This window comes from Anser anser, assembly GCF_964211835.1.
Source record: "Anser anser genome assembly, chromosome: 3".
NCBI classification, from domain to species: Eukaryota; Metazoa; Chordata; class Aves; order Anseriformes; family Anatidae; genus Anser; species Anser anser.
Genome location: NC_139722.1, coordinates 19,409,433 through 19,431,558, shown reverse-complemented (window position 1 = coordinate 19,431,558; position 22,126 = coordinate 19,409,433). Strand labels below are relative to the sequence as shown.

At 37.8% G+C, this 22,126-nt stretch overlaps 1 long non-coding RNA gene across 1 annotated transcript in view; it reads right to left on the bottom strand.

The window, feature by feature from the left end:
• The window catches only part of LOC310896791, an 84,573-nt gene that overhangs the window by 10,337 nt on the left and 52,110 nt on the right, over positions 1 to 22,126 (bottom strand). Inside the window, exons 6-9 of the long non-coding RNA XR_014581842.1 lie at positions 14,919 to 16,079; positions 10,911 to 11,152; positions 9,952 to 10,087; positions 2,108 to 2,249 (exon numbers count right to left, since the gene is read on the bottom strand). This is a non-coding gene — a long non-coding RNA (uncharacterized lncRNA). The remainder of the gene's footprint in view (positions 1 to 2,107; positions 2,250 to 9,951; positions 10,088 to 10,910; positions 11,153 to 14,918; positions 16,080 to 22,126) is intronic.

Genomic DNA, 22,126 nt, shown 5'->3' with positions numbered 1-22,126 from the left:
TAAAAAACAACAAACAAACAAACAAAACCACACTTTTATATAAAGATGCAGCTCTTGCGGATACAATACTTGCACCAGAATCACAGTAATGCTGAAATCAATGTGCAATGAGAGGAAAAGCACTTTATTTCAAAAAGTTGACTCCAACTGCACATACTTTTTAAGGTAATATGCAGTATGTCTTTAAGCAGATTGTATTGGTACAAGAGTTCCCTATGTAACTGACTTGTGTAAGACTGACATTTTATAGAGAAAAACAAAACAAAACAAAAAAAAAAAAAACAAAGAGAAGGGTTAAATCAAAAATGGAGTATATTACATTCCCTTTTGGCATAAGACTGCAACCAGATTGAGTCTCTGAGCATCTATTTTTCAAAAAGCCTCCTGCAGTATTGGCCTGAGCATCCTCTGAACTGGGATATGTATAACATGTAGAGAAAGAGCAGCATCTGCTTAGTTTTCATATCATCCCTCATCACAATAATTCAAAAAGCTATTTTCCAGGATTAAAGGGTTTATTGCAAATAACACTACTAATGAACAAAAGATATAGTTTGATTCTGCCATCATAATTTCAACAAAAGCACCTACCCAAATGAGGTAAAAAGACTTCCCTTTGATTCCATCAAAGCCTTTTCTTAGTGTCATATTAACCACTTTATCTTGGGTTTTACGTATCACACTTGCTGAGATTTAGCATTCACAGTTAAGCATTGTAATACCTTTGTAAATTTGTCTATAAACAAATGACTGGACACCTTCAGTTGTTCAGGTCAACATTACAATTAATGAGCAGAAAAATCCTCCCAGGAAATGTACTATCCAGTTTTGGAACTGAACATTAAAAGAAAAATATATACAGAATGCTAATGGAAAAGAAACAAAACTTATACTAACATAACAGTGTTGTCATAGTTGGTCATTGATTTTTTTCTTCTCTAACTCACCTCTGATACAACAGAAGTGGGGGGAGAGTGACTGTTTCCTTTTGCAAAATAAGGCAGATCCAGTACATTTAAGTAGCTTTAGCTTGAGGATTACCCATAGCCTGTTTCCCATAAATGTGTTGAATTTCAGATATGAGTTTTATTAAGCAATACATCACATATAAGTTCAAATTTATTAAGAAGTAATACATCAAAATATAATAAAATAAAGTCTTAGCTAACAACTATGTGATTACTCAGCTACTTACTGCACTTGGTACTTATACTGGTATATGTGTAATCATGGGTAGCACTAGTCAACTCTGCCAAAAATGCCAATATATTGAAATTATAACTTTTCATAGGAGTGTACTAGTTCAGATGAAACTTTCATTGAGTAAGGGTTTTTTTGCTCCAGGACAGAATTTCTGATCAAAATGAGAGAGAAGACAGAAAAGAGAATAGCCTAGTGGTTATAACACAGCCATGGAAATCCAAGTCCCTTAAAGAGACCCAGGTTAGGAGTCTGGTTCTCTTGCAGTCCAGATTCCCTGCTGTAGCACTGTAATCCTGTATCCTCTCTCAGATCTTTAAAAAGTATTTGTTTTATCTTGTAGAATAAGAAATGTTTTGAAGTTTCACCAAATTGAAAAGCTGTTTCCCCTGCTGTCCTATCACTTCTTTATCATTTTGTAAAGAAAGCTTTGTAAAATGAAGAGTCATGAGACCAACAAGGAGTTAAACCAAAAATAGTTGTCTTTATGAAATAGTAACCACATATTAAAACAACAATTTAGTTGTCAGATAATGATGTATCATGGCCATTCATATTTAAATATGCACCTAACTGTTGAAACTAGTTTTCTATGAAGACAGATATTATAATTATGCTTGCTATTTGCCCAACTTTAATGTATACAACAAACATTACCTAATTTAAAAGAAAACTCATATTATTGAGATGAGTCTGACTTGTGATAGATATCAAAATTTAAACAAAATTATTCTTTTTTCTCCATTAGATTGTCTAAAAAATCCATGACAACTTTCAGATTTCATGTCTTCAAAGAAATTTGATTTTGCATTATAAGTTTTAACTATTGTTTTCATGTAATGTATAGTTATATAGTTCAGTACAAAGGAACTCTCAAAAATAGATTATTTTTCTATTTTATAGTTACCTGGAGTTCTAGTAGAACAAAAGAAGTTGGGGGAGACGAGGCAAGCGGAGACCTGCTGCTTCCCATTTCAAGCCAATGATGGAAATTGACCCCCTGTGCTGGATAACCACTAATGAAATGTATCACTCAGTAGGTACAGGTTCTAAAAACAGAACAAATGAAAAATAAAAAGTAAAATAATAATAATAATAATTAAAAATAAAAAACACCAGATCAACACAAAAATATTTTTTTATTTACATAATCTTCTGGCACATCACCATCACCATTCTTCACCAAATAATTAGTAAATGATAACAGTTACTAATGTTATCATAAAAGTATAGCAAAAGACAAAGCATATCAAAGCAAAGCAGAAATATGATCTCATCAGAAAACTGGGCAAGTTGGCAGGTAAGTCTGGAAACACAGGTAACACCAATTATTTTTGTGTCGCTATTCCAATTTAGAGTTCAGCCAGTCAATAAAATAGGCCTAACCACACGAGTTCACCTCCACATTTAAGACCAGATTTTCATAATGTGTCTCAGACATGCATCTACCTTTTCCCTCTTTACATTATCAGATTTATGACTGGGCTTAGCATAACCTCCTTGATACAAACACTGTTTCTCTTTTATCCTGTTGACATATTGAAGGCAGACAATCCTAACTAGTTTCTTTGACTTGAATAATTAAAAACCCAGGTACAATTTCCAAAAGCACCTTTCAAAACAAAACTGTATTTGCTGTGATGGTGCAATTACTAGCCATCAACAAAGAATCTATAGGAAAACTATATAAAATATTTAAATTGGAATTAAAATTGAAAGAGTAAGCTAGGTATATACTTAGGATTACACTTCAATAATTTATTATAATTGCAGTAATGTAACAGGGGAGCTGCTACTGCAAATCTAGCTGTAGAGTTGCTACTAGAAACTAGCAGGAGTTTATGTAATAAATATGTTTTTTAAATGCAAATGAAGAAAAAGAAATTGTAAATGTATTTATAGTTTTGTGCCCTGGCTCTTAAAATGTTTCATTGCAGTCCACACATAGGTGGTCCAAACAGAAGATAATGACAGTTTGTTTCCTTTCGGAGAAATGACAATTATCTCACAGTTTCAGGAGAGGCCTCCCCATGCAGATCTCTCGGGAGAAGGGTGAAGCCCAGGGAAATCAGGACGTGCTCCAGCCTGGTACTGCAGAGATGGGAATACCACCTGCAACTCTGCAGCTGCAACACCCCCACCGATGTCCTCGTTGCCTTCTCCTTAGAGCATCTGGCACACATCTGAAACTGGGACTGCAAACAAACCCTTACAGGGCAACCCCGTGGCTGCCTCCTTTTACACCAGGGAATTGTCACTGAAAGAACTGAGAGAGAATTCAGAAAGAAGGAGAGCAAGAAGAAATGACAGGATAAAAGAGCAGGTAAGAAAAGACAGTCAGTGGAACAAAATCAAAGGCTGAAGAACTAAAACAGTGGAAGGTGGTAGAAAAGCCTTTTTCCTAAGCCTAACCCTTTTATTTAGCATAAAATAAGCAAAGCTGAATCATCTTTCTCTTCTGCTCAGCAGCTGCAGACACAAAATCAGGTAGCAAACATCTTGGGATGACATGAACTTTCTAGACAAACAATGCTGGAAAGGTCACACAACTCTGGACTTGTCTTCACTGAACCAGCATTGGTTTCATCTCATGTAATGAAGGCACACTGGTTGTCCTGATGTAAAATCACAATGATGATACAGTACTGGAATTTTAAGCACAGACTGTATCCAAGTCACACATCCACACAGCAAAACCAAGCAAATCCTGTGATCTTCCTCAGACAACATTGCCTCATGGATAAATACCTACCAGAAGACAAAATGAATTATCCAGGAGACAGTAGAAGGGCTGTATTTAGGCTGTATTATGGGTAGAATACACCAAAATTCACTCTGATGCTACTTGCTTACTCTCAGGGGAAGGAAGAGTGAGGACCTGGGGAGAGGCATCACCAGACCAGCCAGTTGTTTCAGTGTTCAGTGAAATACAGGGTACCAGAGACTCCCTTATCTTTTTCCAGCCTTTCACTTCTACCACCAGAGAAATTACTGAAAGAAATGGGGATGTTCTCAAATTTATAGCTATGCAACAGAAATCAGAATTTTGCCCGAAGAGTCTATAATCATTTAGCACACAATCCAGCTTCCATTGAAGTCAGTGGCCTTTCAATACAGTAGTCTTTTGGACACTTCCACTGTGTTCAGAGGAGATAAATTTAGGCCTGTAGCCCTTTCTGAAACCACAAATAAGGTAACTCACTCAGCTGCCTTCCTTCCTTCAGTGTCAAACTGAAGATCTTTATTCTTGATGAAGTTAAAAATATAGTCCCACAAAACAGCTATCTTCAAAATAATAGCAAACTCACAAATTTTTAAAACAAAGCAAAATAGTTTGCAGAGCAGGAAGCCATCATCAGTTCATTCTCACTCTGCAGTCTGATGATTGGCATGTGCAGTTCTCAGCGAGAGCAGCCACCAAAAGAAACATATGCAGACCCAATGCAGGGAAAGCAGCAGGGGGGAAAAAGGAGCAGCATGGTTTCAGCTCAGCTTGAAATGACTGTGAGACAGCACCAGCACAGCATTTAAACTGGAAAGAGGAGGTGTCAGTTTTCCTTAGGCAGCTCATATTCAGCCTTAGAAACCATCACCACTTTTTGTCTGGGATTGAAGAAGTACTTGATTTCAACTGGTCTCCTACGGAAATAAAGCTTATGTTGTCTGCCTGTGGTGTTCCTCTTCCCCTCAGTAACTTGTGAATCATTTTCAGTGTTAGAGGTACTGAAGATATTGGGTTCCTCCATGTATCATGAAAGTGCATGATCAGGTGGAGGACAGAAACTCCAGTCTGAGTCCCCAAAACTGGGACTGGCAGGGGCTGAGGAGTCATTTGGACACCTATGAGCAGCAATGAGAAAAAGTCCTTAGGAATGTTCCAGCCTCCAGAAAGTTTAGTGCTTGCCTCTCCTGTTAGTTATCCAACAAGGAAAAAACTGAGCAGAGCACCATGGAAAGCCACACCGCATATTTTTTGCTATTAATAAATGGTGCTGTTTTTTGTTGTGTTTTTGGTGGTGGTGGTGGTGGTGGTGGTGTCACAGAAAACGCTTTAAAACCTTGGTGCTGACAGTCCTTTCTGCCATGTAAGCCTGACAAAATACTTTGCAAATTCTATAAGCCATTATAATTTATTTTCTCCAGTTGGTTATTCCAAAGTAAGAATTGACATTAAATGCATATATTTCAAAATTTCACATTAGGCAAGACTAATCTATACGTATTTACAGAAAACGTAATGAGTTCCACAGCCCGAAGGGTTACATGCTCCATAAACTTAGTTGCAGCAATTATTTATATTAAGAAGATAACTTCACTGCCAGGACTAGAAATAACTTAAGTTCTGTTTAAAACTTTCTTAAACTCTATAAAACAGCTTCAAGACCCTGAAGTCAAAAAGGGTTAAATAACTATAAATAAATAAATAAAAATCCCTATAGGCTCAGAGATTAGTTTAAATGATATTTCACTGAAATCTGTAACTTCTCCCAGCACTTTGCAAGCAGTAGTGATTGTAAATACAGGACTACACTTTTTCAACTTATAGCTTAAAAAAGACTTTCAACATGAAATACAAGTTTACAAACGTCTTACCTGAACCTATTTCAAGCAAGCAACAGAAAAGAACAGCTAGCTATTTGTTGTCTTGCTACTTTATATGGCATCATGGAAGAATAATTTCCCTGGATTATCATAATTAAGCAATACAGATTGTACTTATGTTTCAGCAATAAATATTTTCACATTTCCATTTGCACCATAAGTAGCTCAAACAATATTTACATTCTTTGCACTAGGCCATATAAAAGCCATAATGAAAATAAAAGAAACTGTTGGGATCACTATTTAGAGCAATAAAAGCTGTCAATGTTACAGAATAAAAAGTACATTTTTCTAGTGGCACTAACAGATAGTCAAGCCAAAATTCTGAAAAGTCACTCTGCATTCTGTGTGCCTAATTTGCACTACTACTACATTCACTAGACATGAATTGTCAGTCTTGCATTTTAAAAATGCACACTTAGAGTGTATACCTCAGCTCTGCAAATCCAAAAATAGTTATTATAAAATAATGGGAACACCTAATAATCCTTATCCTATATCATGCATTACCTGTATATAAAAATTTAATGTAGAAAAAAAAAAAAAAAAAGATATTTTCTGGTGTATTTTATTTACTCCATTGATAGGTGAAATTTGCTATCCCTCTTACTTAAAACTATTTTTGCTTTTGATTTTTCACTTAGATGCTGGTTTTCTTCACCCTTTTAATCACTTTTTCTAAGACATTTTTTGTTGAGATCATTAATATAACATAAAGACAAGAGCAAAGTTATTCCCCTAACCAAATTCATCCTTTCAACCTGCTTTTCCGAGATGCGTTCTGATACTTAGATTTTTGGTCCTGAAAATATACTTGTTCATTTAGCAAATATCAATTTTTATTAAACATCTATCAAAAATGTAATATAATTGCTTGTGTTTTCTTATCTTTTCCCTTTTACCTTTTTCCTTCAGTGATCACCTTGGAAAACTGTAGAAAGTGTTGTGTCTCTTGACCCAAATGGCCAAGCAAAATATGCAATCTTCCACGAGAAGAAACTGACAACAAAATCAGGTATCGTTCATTATTTAGAGAGACTACATCCCTTTTCCACAAGAAAACCAATGCTAAATAGCCAGGAGACTTTTTCTTGGCTTCCAGATTCAGGTCTTTTCAGTCAATCCCTTGCCAAAATCTTTCCTTTCCTATTTTATTTTTTTTATGAAACAGACTAAGTGGTTTCTCTCTGTGCCCCTGTTGTGCTTAGCCGTTTCTCTGTCACATGCAAAGCTGGCTTCACACCAACTCGTCTCTGTATTTTTAACAAAATCCTTGAAGAAAAACATTCAACTGAATGCTTTGGGTCATTGTCCAAATTTCTGTATGGGTAATGGTTTTCCATTGTTTACTATAATGGTGTTTCATTTTTCCTTTATCTACTCTGAATAAAAGCTGGTTATCAAGACATAGTACAACACATCCACATTTTCTCGCCTCCTCCAGTATTAAATTCATCTTTTGCATTCATATAAAAAGGAATAACAATTTCCCCTATGGTGTGATGAAAAAGAAAGTCATGGTTTCCGGATGACACAAATAAAATATCACTATAATTGCATGGTGGTCTTTTTTTTTGTGTATGTGTTTGTTTTATTTTGTTTTGGGGGGGGGGGGGGGGGGGTAATGTTGGGGAAATTTCACATCAGCCCAAATTGGTTTTGCAGCTGTCCAAGTATGCCTCACTGCTTCCCACCCAATTTGCTTTCAACCTCCCAGGATGGACATCTTTCACTGAGCCCCTGAGGAATGCTTATTGTTGCTGTGAATTCTGCTGACTGAGACAGGTCTTCCTCATTTTGTTCTAATGGAAAATTCATCTCTGTCACAGGAGTATCCTGCCATCAGTCTGCACCAAGAACTCACATCAACATCAATGGAAGCTTTGCGTGCATTGTGCAGGTAGGGTATCATCATCATTATTTATTAAACACTAATGGAGTCCTGGACCCAGATCATTAAAAGTTATAGTCTAGATGCAGTCAGTATAAAATCAGTGATTCTTTGGGAGTGGTGGTATTTTCTTTTATTTTCTGTTTCTTTGCTGCTTTTCCACTATATTTAGCATAAGTGGGCTTTTGCTTCAACACTAGTTTAAGTGTGACAGTGAGCTACTGAAACTATTCAGGCCACCCAACCTAAAGAAATGTAGTATAATGAGACTTGTAGAAGATGACCTGCATTAGAGGCAGAATCAAGTTAGTCCTGTGTTGTCTGTAATGTGACAACTCATGTGATAGGAATGAAAAGTTTATAATCTGTCTTGCATCCCTCATGTTTGCCTCTCCTAGATCTTCTTAGACAATTATAATAAATGAGAACCAAATTTTATTTTATTACTCTCATAAAATTTATCCGTCTCACCATCTTGTACAAATTGTGTTGTTTTTTTTCTCTTCTTGTTTCCTTCCATTTAAAAATCACATCAGTCTGTGAAGCTCCTGATTTCTCCTCAGTTTTCTGTGCTTGTCTTTGTCTACCTTGGTAATCACAGGACTTGACTAAGGTGGGGACAACAGCTCGTGATGTGAAATCATTTCAAAGACTGTTTAGTCCAGAAGTTAGTCTCCTGAAGCACCAAGCTGATGTAGAGTCTTAGCACATTGCTTTTGATCCAGCCAGGTCTACTTTTTCTTGTCCTGTTATTAATGAGGAAAAACAGACCTGAAGCCTTATTTTGTGCTATTGATCACATTTTGAACGACAAATCACTCCTTGTGCACAATCTTTCAGCTGCCTCCTGTGAGGAATTCAGCAAGTACAGAGTGAATTTCTAATCAGCTGCGACTGTTCAGCGCTACGGCTGGTAATTATGCTACCATAGCCTGTATCTGCAAGTGTTATACATTTGTATTTGCTTCTTGCTGAGATCACACAGTTGGGAAAGCAATCATGCTCCATTACTCCTAGTTTTGACTCTTGGCCCATATGGCTGCTCATGGACAGTCTTTCAGTGCTTTGCTTCATTTATAGCTAACATGGTTAATGACTCTTTGCTTTCTGCAAGTCTCTTGATCTGCTGAAATTTGCAGATATTCTTTGTTAGGAGAAATGGTGAGAGCTTTCCCTATCTTACATTACGGGTTTCTGTTCTACCTGGTGATAACTGGCCTAGCTCTCTTTTTTGGGATGTGAGGAAAGGAAAGACTGCAGCAAGTGGCTGCCCTTTTACTACCAGCAATTTTGTCTGGGAATGGATTATATGAGAGGTTTCAGTCTGGCTTCAGGGAGTACCACAGTCCTGGGATTGCTTTACTTAAGGTCACAAATGATTTATCACCAGCTGCTGATTCAAGTTAAATTACAGTACTCCTTCTGATGGATCTTTCTGCTGCTTTCGATACAGTAGATCTTAGAGCTCTGCTGAATCGTTTGAAGTAATTGCTCAGGTTATGAAGCACTGTCCTGGATCACTATCGTGCAGAATTGATAGCGTATTATCAGGTTGTAACTTGGCAATTGTGGATCAAGTTCTGCCTCACTGGTCACATTGCTCCTCAGAATATAATATCCTATAATTCTCTCTCTTTTTTTATTTGTTACAGATGTGGACAGAATTCTCTAGCAGCATAATATTAATTTTCACTGCAACACAAACAACTTATAGATGTATTTGTCTTTTACAGTTTAGCTTCTTGCCACTGTTTGGACCACAACTGTTTGTTTTACCAAAGCGTGATCTTGGATCCTCACGAATGGTTTGAAACTGAACGGAAATAAAATATAATTGCTTTTGGCAAATCCTCTCTGCCTACTAGGTGGTTCTTTCTAGGCAATCGAAACTACCTATGCATATCTAAAGTATACATCTGGAGCTGGTCAGATCATTTCCATGAAATGAAATCTCATCAAAATATGCTGCCCTGTCAGAGCCAAAGCATTTTGTGGAAAACACATCCGTTTAGGTGAAGTTTTAATCAGGGAGGTATTCAAGACACAAGGCTATTGGTCACTTCTCATGGGGGAGACAGAGAAAGCGTGCAGCCCAGTTTGAAAACCCATGATTTTTCATCACAAACCAATAATTTCAGAAAATCACTTAAAAGGTTCTGGTTTTGTTCCCATGCCAACTAAAAACAATGTTGACACCACAAAAGCAGCCATGAAAGAGAATTACTGTCCTCCATAAAGGATGCTCAGAAAAGCTGTACCTGCATCATCACATCACCGGTGCGATCCTCCTCCGCAGAGCATCACATGAAGGTTATCAGGGCTCAGAAGCTGGCGGCTGCAGTGGCAAGGGGCTCTGACATGGCAACTGGCAGTTCACTGCTGGTCATTCACTGCCTAGGAAATGGCAACCAACAGGAACACATGCTTTGTGATGAGAGATTCAGGAAAAAGACACTTTCCATCCCTGAAAAAAATAATTCCTACTCAGAGAAAAGATGAAGATTCAACCTATAATATTTTCGAGAAATTAAGGTCTAGAGGAAAATTATGCAGTCAACGTGTACCAGTATTTATACATTTTAAATACATTTTTGATATTCCAGAGGATTGTAACTGCTTAATCAAGGGTTCAAAATGTTTTTTTTCTTTTAAATAAGACTCTTCCATTTTTAAAATTCCTTTAAAAAAAAAGAAAAAGAAAAAAAAAAAGAAAATTAATCAATATCTTTCCTATAACATATTCCAAGTGAACAAGTTAGCATACAGTAACATTTAATCTGTCTAAATTTCTAACAAATTTTAATATTTGCCATCATCACCCTTTAGCATTTATTCTTACAGGTTTCTCTGTTTCCTAAATGCAAGAGTATGCCCAGCCAAATTCTGTCAAAGAGAAGTAATGGGCTCTTGCCTCTAGAAGAGGGGTCTAGCTGTGACTCATTTCCCTGAGCTGTGGACAAGTGGGGCTCCACACACATTTCTGCTTCTGCTGCTCTTTGATAGAGCCTGGCTTGGTGAGCCTGTTATCACCCTGCGAAGCAAACCTCCATCCCTGTACACCAAAATATGGACCTAGTGTATCTGTGTGCTGGGGCTGGGCACCATAGGATGCCAGGATTCACAGCACTGCAATGTTTCAAGAAGTGCCACTCCGTCTCGGGAAACTCAGCACCATCTGTTTCAAGAGACCTCAGAGATCTTCAGGTCAAGTGCTCACCTTCAAACAGAGGAGCACTTCTGCTTCCCAGGGTTTTAGGTAGATTTATCTCCTTTGGAAATGTCAGGGAAGCTTTTAGCAAGGCCAGTTCAAGATCACCCAGTGAACAAAAAACCTGTGCAGCACACATGGATGCAATCGCAGTTTGAAGGGCAGGGCTGACTGCTTCCCCAGACCAGCTCATACTGTTGAGGCACGTGACGATACAAATGTCCTCTATTCCAACGTGGTGGGTCACTTTCCTGTGGAAGACAACGGCATGTTGGGAAAAGGGCAGGAAAACCCCATAATCACCATTCCTTCACTTTCCCAAGCTGGGTAGAAAGCATACTGCTTTTCTGTTTCACTGCACTAAATTGTAGCTTTTCTCAGTAACAAAAATACCTGTACTTCAGTTTAAATTACATAAATAATTGCCGTTTGGAGTGTGTCACACAATGCACAGCAACAGGCTGCTTGGGCAAACAGCTGTCTGAATAATTTGGTGAAACAAATATGCGGAGGATTGGAAAAATATTGTAACTTTATATGAGCTAGGTAACATGCCACCCCCATATAGCTGCTGATGGCCACCAAATGCACAGTTCTGCTCTGTGTTATCCACAGTCTTCAGGGTCAACTGGTTGTTACATCCTGGAAAAATATTGCAGATGTCTCATTATAACTCTGTGCATTAACACTAGCAGTCTGCCACTAATCTCCAATTATCCCCATTGCTCAGCACCTGATCTTCAAAGGATTAGGAGCATGAAAAACAAACTAAAACAAATTGCACTAAAATATTTAAACAAAATTATAAAAAAAAAATAAATCCATAAGACCATTAAAATATTGCAGGTAAATAGCTCAAATGCATTTTTAGAAATTCTTGCTGTGGCTTTATTTTTTACTTTATCTCAGATGTTGCACAGTCCTGAAAATCCTTGTGTCTTTCTGCCTGACTGGATACAAGGTGCTGTAGAGCCCATACTTAGTTTTAGGTTGCTTAATGTCAATCACTGCCTTCTTATAGGTTCAGAAAACACTATCTACATCTACTACATTATGAAACATAACTGCCAATGTTAATGTGCAACTCTTAATTAACAAGAATTTGTTATTTTATTTTATGATACTTTGAGCAAGCATGGCTTAAACAAACACAAATTGTATGGGGTGACAGCTGTATTAGGTTTATTCAAAATACTGGAATATTAGATTAACTATAATAATAGTCCAGAACATTTTGGAAACTAAAATCTCCTTTATCTCACAGCATTTAAATATCATTCTGTACCGGGTGGAACATGCACTTTTTATTGTAAAAATAAAGAAATAAATAATAAAGTTAGTGAAAAAGCAAACATCTGTTAGATATTTTCTTGCTGCATGCATATAGAAAAGAAACAGCAAATCATTCTGATTCCATGAAACTAACATCACCCTGACATGAGGTGAATCTTGAAGAAACCTTTTTTATTGCAGGCAATTCCCTACCCATCAAGTATAAATTGCTTATAGTCAATATATTTGCCTGTATACAAACAAGCGTTCTTCCAACACTGTGGGAATAATTCCCTTAACATCAGGATGCGTGGTATGTTATCCCAAAGACTGGAGACACAACTGAATGAGTGGAAGATCACACAAATCTCATGCTGTTGCTAGATACTACACTGAGTTTCAGTGGCAAGGTTCGTGTCTTGTAGCCTACAACATTATCTCATCTTCCAAATTGGTTCAGGTCAGAAAACCTTTGTTTTTTGTTTTTTTTTTTTGGACTGGGTAGATGGTTATTTTGACTCCAGACCACCTGAATGACCCTGTGGGCAGCAGATCCATGAGCATTTACTAACACTTCTGAGGTGGCAGTAAATTGGTTGTGGATCTTGGGAACTTTCTAGCCGACTTTGCTGCCAAAGACAACATATCATGTAGTGACAATCTCAAATTTCAAACCATAAAAGTACTACCACAGAAAGGGCAAAAACCTTAAAAGATGTCTCCTCAGTTAACTCCCTGGCAGAAACACTTTCTCACACTTTTAACATTTTCTTCCCTTGTATTTGCTTCCCCCCACCCCCCACCCCTTCTAAGTCACAGTTTTCCCCTTCAGTCTCAGGTGACACTCTTGCTCACTGGCCAGGTTTGCCTTGATAACACATAGTCCAACTCTGCTATCACTATAAGTGCTATGGCCAAAGAATATGTTTTGGTTTTATATCAAGTGGTCCTTTCTGCCCTCTGCCTTCACTGTTTGTTGCTTTACTCTGGTTTTACAATCTATTATTCTATTTTTATTATTGCATTGCCTAAAACTACTGCAGACAAAGTTATTTGTTCTAATTCCTTGTTCTTATTCCTTGGTCTAATACTTCGTCTTTACAAGCTTTCCTACTGAAATACGTAGGTGAGATTTTCAGAAGCAGTTAACAGTGACAGTACCTATGGCATCATAATTTGGGGAAAAAAATGTAAATATTGTATATCTTAGCTATGTACATATGGCCATGAAATGATCAAATCTGTTTTTTGTCTTTTGTCTTGCACTGTGATCCACTGGCTAGGCACTCTGCTGATAATGATTTGCTTATTTAAATGACTTTTACATTTCTCAAAGCCATTTAAAAATGCTTCAAGCATTATCATGCTCTTTGCAGATGGGGAAAGGAGCTGGTAAAAGCCAACTTTGCTGCACATTGCCCAAGTAGGAGACTCCAGTGCTACTGCCAGTTTAGTACTTAAACAAATGTTGACCTTCATTTTTAAAAGTCCTTCATAGGATTTGGGTCAAGAAAAACTGAATTGCTGTGACTTACTCCAACCTGAGAAAACATAACTAGTGTATCTGTGGAAGCTTGGTGAGAGGAGTCATTTTCTGGCTAAAAAACTAATCACTGAAATGCCCCAGTGGAAATTATGTCCACACATGACCTATAAAATGATAAAACAAAACACATACAGTTATGACTTACATTGTACCCACAGGTGTACCTCTAAACAAAATAACCTCTCCCACATAGGAGTTTACGAATCTCTGAGAAAAATTCTGGAAACAAACTGATCAAATTCCCGGAAAACTACAAGTCATGCCTCTCACATTGAATCTTCCCTCTAGACACTGTTTAAACCTAATTGTTTTATAGATTTGGGGGATGGTTTATGACAGTTGGATGTTTTGGTGCTGCAGCTGCTTGCTTTAGTGCAACTTCACCCATGACACATTAATTCCAATATTTTGGGCACTAATTTACATAATACTAGAAATAGCAGTATGCTGATGATACAGCCTGCTACAAACAACAGCCAGAGAGGGGGGAAAGGTACAGGAGATCTTTCACATGGGAAGAAGCTATTACAAAGGAAATTGCTTAGAGAGAAGATGGGGTACAGTATAGGAGCCTGTAGAGCCCCTGATTTTATAGATTGCAGATCTGTGGTGCTCTGGAGGAAGCCTCAGATCTACAACTCTCACAGCCTAAAGGCACTGAGGGGGAATTGTAATTTGTGACTCAGCTCACCCGGGTCTGTGGCAGTAATCTGCCCCGCGGGCAGAAAAGCCTGGGTGAATTCATCGTGAGTGGCTGGAAAGCCAGCAGCCCTGCGGCACTCACAGAGAGCGTAGTATTAACTGCTTCCATCTCAGAGATTAGGACCAGGGAAGATCACTTGATCTGAACTCCTGGGACCTCCAGCCTGTAATTAGCCTGATTTGCTGCCTTAACCTTTTGCCCTGCATATTCCCAACCACTGAAGCTAATTAAAGCTCCTGAACACAAGAAGCTTCAGACTGGTCTGCAATGCCTACTGCAGGATCCTTATACTCATTCAGTCCTTCAAACACCAGGGTAAGAGAAGACATATGGGAAGACCCTCCTTCTAGCTTGGCAGGGCCAGCAGCAGGGTCTTCTCCTTCCAGCCCCTCTAAACATCACAGAAGGAAGATACAGTAGACTGGAGTGGATTGCTTAATCATACTCTGCTTGGTATCCTCCACTTACTCAAAATATGAGGTTTTCAAGTACTTACATGGACAGAAGAGGGGCAGAGCCTGTTGTTCCCACCTGCCACTATATGCCCATATGGCTCGCTCAGCTGGGAAAGGTTAAGCATCACTGTCCTATATGGAAAGCATAGGAAAAATCCATCTGATGTGGTTTTCCATGCTCTTCTCAGTGCTGCTTAGAGAAAATAATAAGTATAGGGAAAGCGTAAGACCTGAAACTAAGCAGCATATCACTCTCTTCTCCCAGAAAATTGTCCCCTTTGGGATATTGACTGAAAGACCAAAGAACCACAGGACTGGCATTGTTTTATGGTGATCCTACTATTGTAATAGTGCTAACAGCTCAGAAATGAATAGCATATGCCTAGCTGGATCAGGCTGGCCAAACAGCTTTGAACATCAAACTACCTGACCCTTGACACTAGAAAGGTTGATTTATTATACTGTTAGCCCGCCTGACAACATGCACTGTGGGCTTGGCACTGTCTGGTCATTTTTCAAGCTCTTTGCACATTACTGGCACCTATATCCTCTAACGCATTACATCAGGCAGCTCAGCTACAGAATGCTAAAAGCCCTTCTCTTCCTCCATCCCTCCCTCTTTCCTCCCTCTCTCTTTTCTCAAATAGGGAATTAATATGTGAACTTAATGCAAGATAAGAGGTTAATGCTTTTATCAGTGGAAAGAATAAATATACATGATGCAGGTGAGGTCAAAGGGATGGAGTAGAGGGTGTTATACTATTAGTGTACTTGAGATGATGCTTATTAAGTGATGTCCAATTATTCAGAGAAGATATTCCCTGATATAGGAAACTCACAGTATTATAAAAAAAAATTATACTTTTTATCTATAAGGGAATAATCTAAGCCAGGGGACAATCCAAGACCAGACCTATGAGTAAAAGAGTCACAATATCCTCCACATTTCAAAGGGTTAAAAACCACTGCTGGCCAGTAGGAATACAGAACTACATTTCATCAATGGCCATATCCTGAAGTACTGAGTTTGCAGACCCCAAGTACAAAAAGCCTTACCTCTAAAATGAGGATGAATAGCTTACAGTTCTTGAACTACATGCAGCTTGTACATGTATCTTCACTATTCATCATACGCATCATGTTCTTGTGCTACATCACATGCAGGGCTGTCATGGGAGCTACTGAAGAATATCAGACCACAGCTGAGGGAGAAAATAAGTTAGTTGCAGCTGTTAGGACAGACATCATCTTCCAACTCATTTTCACATGACCAGGCCAACTACATACCACAACACAGTCACTCCTTGTGCAGCTGTTGTTTAGACAATGAACAAGCCCAGAAGTCCTTTGCTCTCCAAAACAGACTGTTAGCACCAGCCACCCTACCAGATGCTGGCATTGACTGAAATTCTGGCCAATACTTGCTAAAAAAAGACAATAATTTTGGTGTAGTCCTGGATAAGTCCTTCTCTGCAGGGCTGCTCTCAATGAGTTCTTCTCCCAGTCTGTACTCTTGTCTGGGATTGCCCTGACCCAAGTGCAGCACCTTGCACTTGGACTTCTTGAACCTCATGTGGTTTGTGTGGCCCACTTCTCCAGCCTGTCCAGGTAGGTGTCAGTTTGACTTTTACACTTTTTTAGGAGTCATGTCTCACAAATAGATTAAAGTTCTCTGAAGGAGCAAAAAGAAGGTGGAGCAGTATGATACAAAAGGGTCTGAAGACATTCATTTGCAGAGACTTAAAGAAACTACTCTGCAGTAGTAATGACAGGGTAAATGACCAAGAATAAAAGGCCAGCTACACATCAGATGAATCTTATTAAGGTAGTCTCCCAGAGATCTATGACAGAGACTTTCAAAAGGTCTCCAGTCTTCAGCAAGTGGACTGCCAGCTGAACTGCAAGACTGATAAATGCACAATCATAAGCATGGGAAAAACAAAAGTAAGATATTGATGGTCTATATATTAAATACTGCTGCTATGTGGGAACATAACATTAGAATGGCCATTCTGAGTCAGGTCCATCTAGCCTCATACTCTGTCTGACCGAGACCAATAGCATAAGTTTAGAGAGAAGCATAAAAAAGGCAGTAAAAGTTCCTCAATGAAATCATACATTTTATGAACGCTTTATAAGGGCAGTTCTCTGAAAAAGACAGCTCAGTGGCCAGCAGCTGTCAAATGGATAAACTATTATTAGGAAAGGGAATTAATTGAAATGGTGTAGCTAGCAAAACAGGAAACATCATAATGGCACTGTCTTAATACATGGTGTGCCCACATTTTGATCACTGCACTCAGTGCTTGTCATCCCAAGAAAGATATGGTGGGACCTGTAAAAGAAGAGTGTAGGGCAACAGAAAGATTACCATATAGCAAGTCTTTCATAGGAGGACATTTTAAATAAGATACTTCAGCTTGTAAGAGAGATGAGGAAGGAATGATGTTATAGAAATATATCAAAACAATTTGAAAGGGGAAGAATGCAAATGTAGGAGTGAGAAACACCTCTTCAGTTACCATAGTTCTTCATTTTTTTTTACTTCTCCTAGTTACCGTCCATAGAGATTGGAATCTTTTTAGATTTTCAAGAGTGAGAATAAGTATAAGATGCATCTTCAGGTAGTTGCTCCTGACACAAGGTTTTACTGCAGGACTTCAGTAAAGCAAAGAAAATTCCTAGCTATAGTTTGCTATTCTAGAAACCTCACAGTGAGACAAAGAATTTCATTAACATGTATTTTAAAGCTATTTTAACATTCATCATGTTTCATTTAACAAATTTCCATGCATAACTAAGGGAATATATTGATTTGAGAGTTCTTGTCCCAGACAGCAATAGCCTCTCATAGTATTTCTAACCCAGCAGTGTACACAAGTGTTGTAGTTTTTTTTATTCCTTTTTTTTTTTTTTTCCATTCCATAATAGCCAGGCAAAGTGCTCTAACTGGAAAACAAAAAATTACCTGTTTTGTCTGAAACTTGGACACTGTGATTATATTTGCAGATTCCTAGCATGAATCAAACCAGACGAACCACAGGACACTAGCTAAGGCATAGCAGGGAAGCCAATAATTCCATCATTTATGCAACACAAGAATCACTATATGCCTAAAAGAACTGAGGTGAAACTATTTGCTGAATTCCATACGAAATACCCACTTTCTGTGTTTAGAAATACAGCACTCACTCTGTCCATGGACTTTTATACAAACATCATTTTGCTTCTTCATGAAGAAAACAAATTACCTGGCTAATCTAAAATTCTTCTGAGGATTAAGTGCATTTGCACTACATGGAAGAAATAATACTATCAAAAGTTATACAGAGATAATAAGATATATAAAATAAAGTGAAGAGACATGATAGAAATGAGAAGGGATATTTTCATAAAAAAAAAAATCAAACCTTTATCATTTAGGGACAAATGTACTGATGATTCACACCTGTGGATTTAGGTTTATGTGTGAGGACACAAAAGGAATATATATGTATCTTATCCCCTTCGAATATAAAAAGACTCTTAATTAATGGTAAGACCTGCACTTACAAAACCAAAGAAAGTTCAGTATTTGTTTGGATTGGGCCCTGCCGAAATGCTATAATGACACTTTGCAAAACCTATGCTTTAGCCCCCATAAACATGTTCTAGTCCATTGACCCCATTCTACTGAAAATGGTCCTTACGTCAGACTACTGATTTCCACTGGCTGTTTCATCCCTTCTCACGTACTGCTGTGGTCATTGTGTGCTGCTGAGTCACAGTCCACTTCTGCATCCTGTTCCCTATTTTGCCCTTCAGCTTCTCTCTTTTAGTTTCCCAAGGATCCTTGCTAATGTCTGACACCTATCAGTTTAACCTGGAGCTTATTCTTCATTCCTCTTCCTCAGTTCCCTGTCCCTGATAAGATTTTCATTTTCCTTTCCTCTGGATCTTTCATAAAATCAATGTCCAAACCATATTATTCCTTCTCTTCCTAGTCAGACTCAACCCCAGTCCATGAACAGTGTTTGGAACTCCTCCCCCTCTGATATTTCTGGCACCCTCATTATCCCTGCCAGCCTACACAGAACATTAGCAGTCTTCCCGCATATAAATACTGAGATAGTTTCCTCCTATAAGAGGTCATACTCTAAAACTCTTTGTTACAATTCTTTGTAATTCTGCCCTTGTTGATACAATAGACCTCAGTCCATTGTAAACACATACACAGAGCTTCCTGGGCAATGGTGGTTTTGAGAGCCTATCTTCACTTTCCAAGCTGCCCAAACATATGCCTTCCTTCTCTCATGCTCTTGCTGATACCTCCCCTCTACTACGCTGCTATCTCCCATTATGAACATAAGCAACAATTTAACCTCTAGACATTTCTCTATGTTCTTCAAAAGAGTAGTTATACTTCAAAGTATAAGCTTTCCAGGACAGAACTTATCTTTGTGTGTACTAGACAGATAAAGCACTATCTTGCATGGCGACTGATAATAGTAGTGGTAGTATTAACAGTAATAGTAGTAGTAGTAGTAGTAGTAGTAGTAGTAGTAGTAGTAGTAGTAGTAGAAATAACAACAACACAGAGAAAGGTTTATAAGAACTCTACTTACTTACACCTCTACATCTCTGGTAGGCACCTCTTGAAGTTGTTTCAGTAATTTGTCTGGTTTTGGCTTTGTTCAATACATATTTAAACCTATCTAGTTTGCATTGCTCATTTTTATTAACTAAACCAAGTTCTTCTGGATATGATTCGCAGTTGTGGTTCCTGCATTTTCTATATGACAGATTCTGTGAATGAGTTTGTGCAGAGCCCCATTCTTCAACAGGATATTTGATGCCCTGGTTTCCTAGGGGACTCAGTCTTGATACTTTGGGAAGAGGAAGAGTACTGGGAAACTGAAAAAAAAGAAATATCCATATACAACAGTGCTATGAAATAAGGATTTTCTGAAACATCTTTATAATCCAGATGTCCTCTACACAAACAAATATTCAGAAAATAATTAGCTAAAGTAAACTGTAGCATTGCCATGATGAACTAAGACTAAATGTTTATGTATTTAAGGACTTTTTTTTTTCAACGTAAATTTAGTGTTAAAAAGGTGTGTTTCTGAATCATTGACATACTGAAAATAAAAAGCCCTGGGGAGGTGCATATAACCAAAAGACTTTTTGCTGTCCTTGCTATTTTAAATTGCAAATGTGTTTAGAATCAATCCTGTAAAACAGTGCAATGTGGTCAGGAAAATATGTAAGAAAATATTTGATTCATGTCAGATCAGGATGCGACTCTAACAAGATGTAAACAATACAGAGTATCTTATTTTTCTTCCTCCAAAGCTACCAATAACATTAAAAAAAAAAATGGTATTCCTTCTCCAGTCTCTTGATGCTTTTCAAAATGCTTAAGACTTGTGTTCACCAAAGATTTTGACTTTTCATTAACCAATTGCCAGTTGAAGGTTCTTTCCATGTTTGTAAAGATTAGATGCTCCACATGGTTTTTTTTGGCTACAACCTTTTTTTATTTTTTTATTTTTTTCACTTTTACATTTCCTCTGGCAGTTGCTACTTGAGAAGTGAAAGCAGAAAAACTATAATTGTGTTCAGATGAGTCCTAAATGGTAGCTTCAAACATCAGCTATCATTGATCAAGTTATTAATTTGCTAACATTATAGCAAAGCAAGTGAGAAGAGTATAAAGAGAATTCATAATGTACAACTTATATTAGATGTCTTTAAACTTTCTATTCATATGGCTAAAACATGTCTTAAACTGTAATAACCCAACACTTTTGTTAGTGGTTTTTCACATTATGTAACAATCTCTCTCTCCCCACTCTACTCAACCTTTTTCTTTTTACAGAAATCTCTAGTTCTATTTATCCTATTTGTAATAAAAAACAATAGTCAAATTGCAATGGTCAGACTGGGTATCAGACAACATTCCATTAAGTCACCAACAAAGAAATAGATAGGAAAGTAATGATGAACAGAATGTAACCTATTATTCTCCAAAATAATTACCATGTTCTTGTTTTCAAGCAAAGAAGAGGCAGTCATCTAACCTGTGTGGATTTCAGTATCATGTGGGAAATTATTCTTAAAACTGGCATATGAATTGGTTCCTGGGAAGTCTGTAAAGTTGGTCACAAACCAATCAACAGAGAGTTCACTTCATCTGCATTTTCTTCCAGGTTTGTTTGAAAGGGATGTTACCAAGCTAAAGAGAGACAACTAGCAAAACCTATTAAGGGTACATTTATTTAATATGACAGATCCTATCTAGGAACTTCATTAATGACTTCCAGAGGGGATAAAAGGAGGATGAAATTTGCTGATTAAACAAAGATAACAGTCACCATCAAAACAGAAGAGGACAACGTGTGATGGGTGACTGTGAAATAACAATAATAAAAAAAAAAAAAAACAAAGAGAGAATGAAATTTAAAACACTAACAGCTCTTTTTTTTTTTTTTTTTTGTACTTTCACACACACACATAACCATTAGCCCATTAACTGAACGGAATATTCAGTTAATTAAACAGGGTAGTGATATATGGACTGATCACAGAAGTATAAACCACCAGACAATGCACCTCTGTCATTCACAGTCTAAAAACAGATGATGTCTAAAGCCTGATGTCTTAGACATGCCCTCTTGTGCCACAGCCCTGCCAGATGCAAAATGGCTGTGGTAGCCCAGTGTAAGTGTGTAGAGACACCACACTGTGCTACATGGTACTCTACAGAGACAGGAAGAGATATGGGATTTGAACTCTTTGAACTAAATTAAAACTGAAATGAAGACTCCTCTTCCCTGGAAAGTGCTGTAACTATAAGGCTACTACTCTTAGACAAAATATCTGAAAAGCGTCTTTGTAGGTATCTCTTCTCAGGCAAGGACTATGACCTGTGAATAGCAGCGTGACCTGAAGATGGGATGAGGCCAGTCTGTCCTATGTTTTGCTGCACATAACAAGATAATCCTTTCACATTATCTTGGATGTTGTATGACATACACGTATACAAGCAGACTCTGTGCTGAACAGTGCCTGAGGCAGTACACCTTCCCAGCATCCATCTCAGTGGGACTGTGATACAGGTATCCAAGTAATCATTGAGTCCAGGAAGAATTATCATCTCCATCTCAATTCTATCAATGGCTGACCTAAGCTGGCAGTATATAGGCATACTCAGAGATCTCTAGATCTCTCCCTGCAACATGCTTCACAGTAACTGTGATATCCA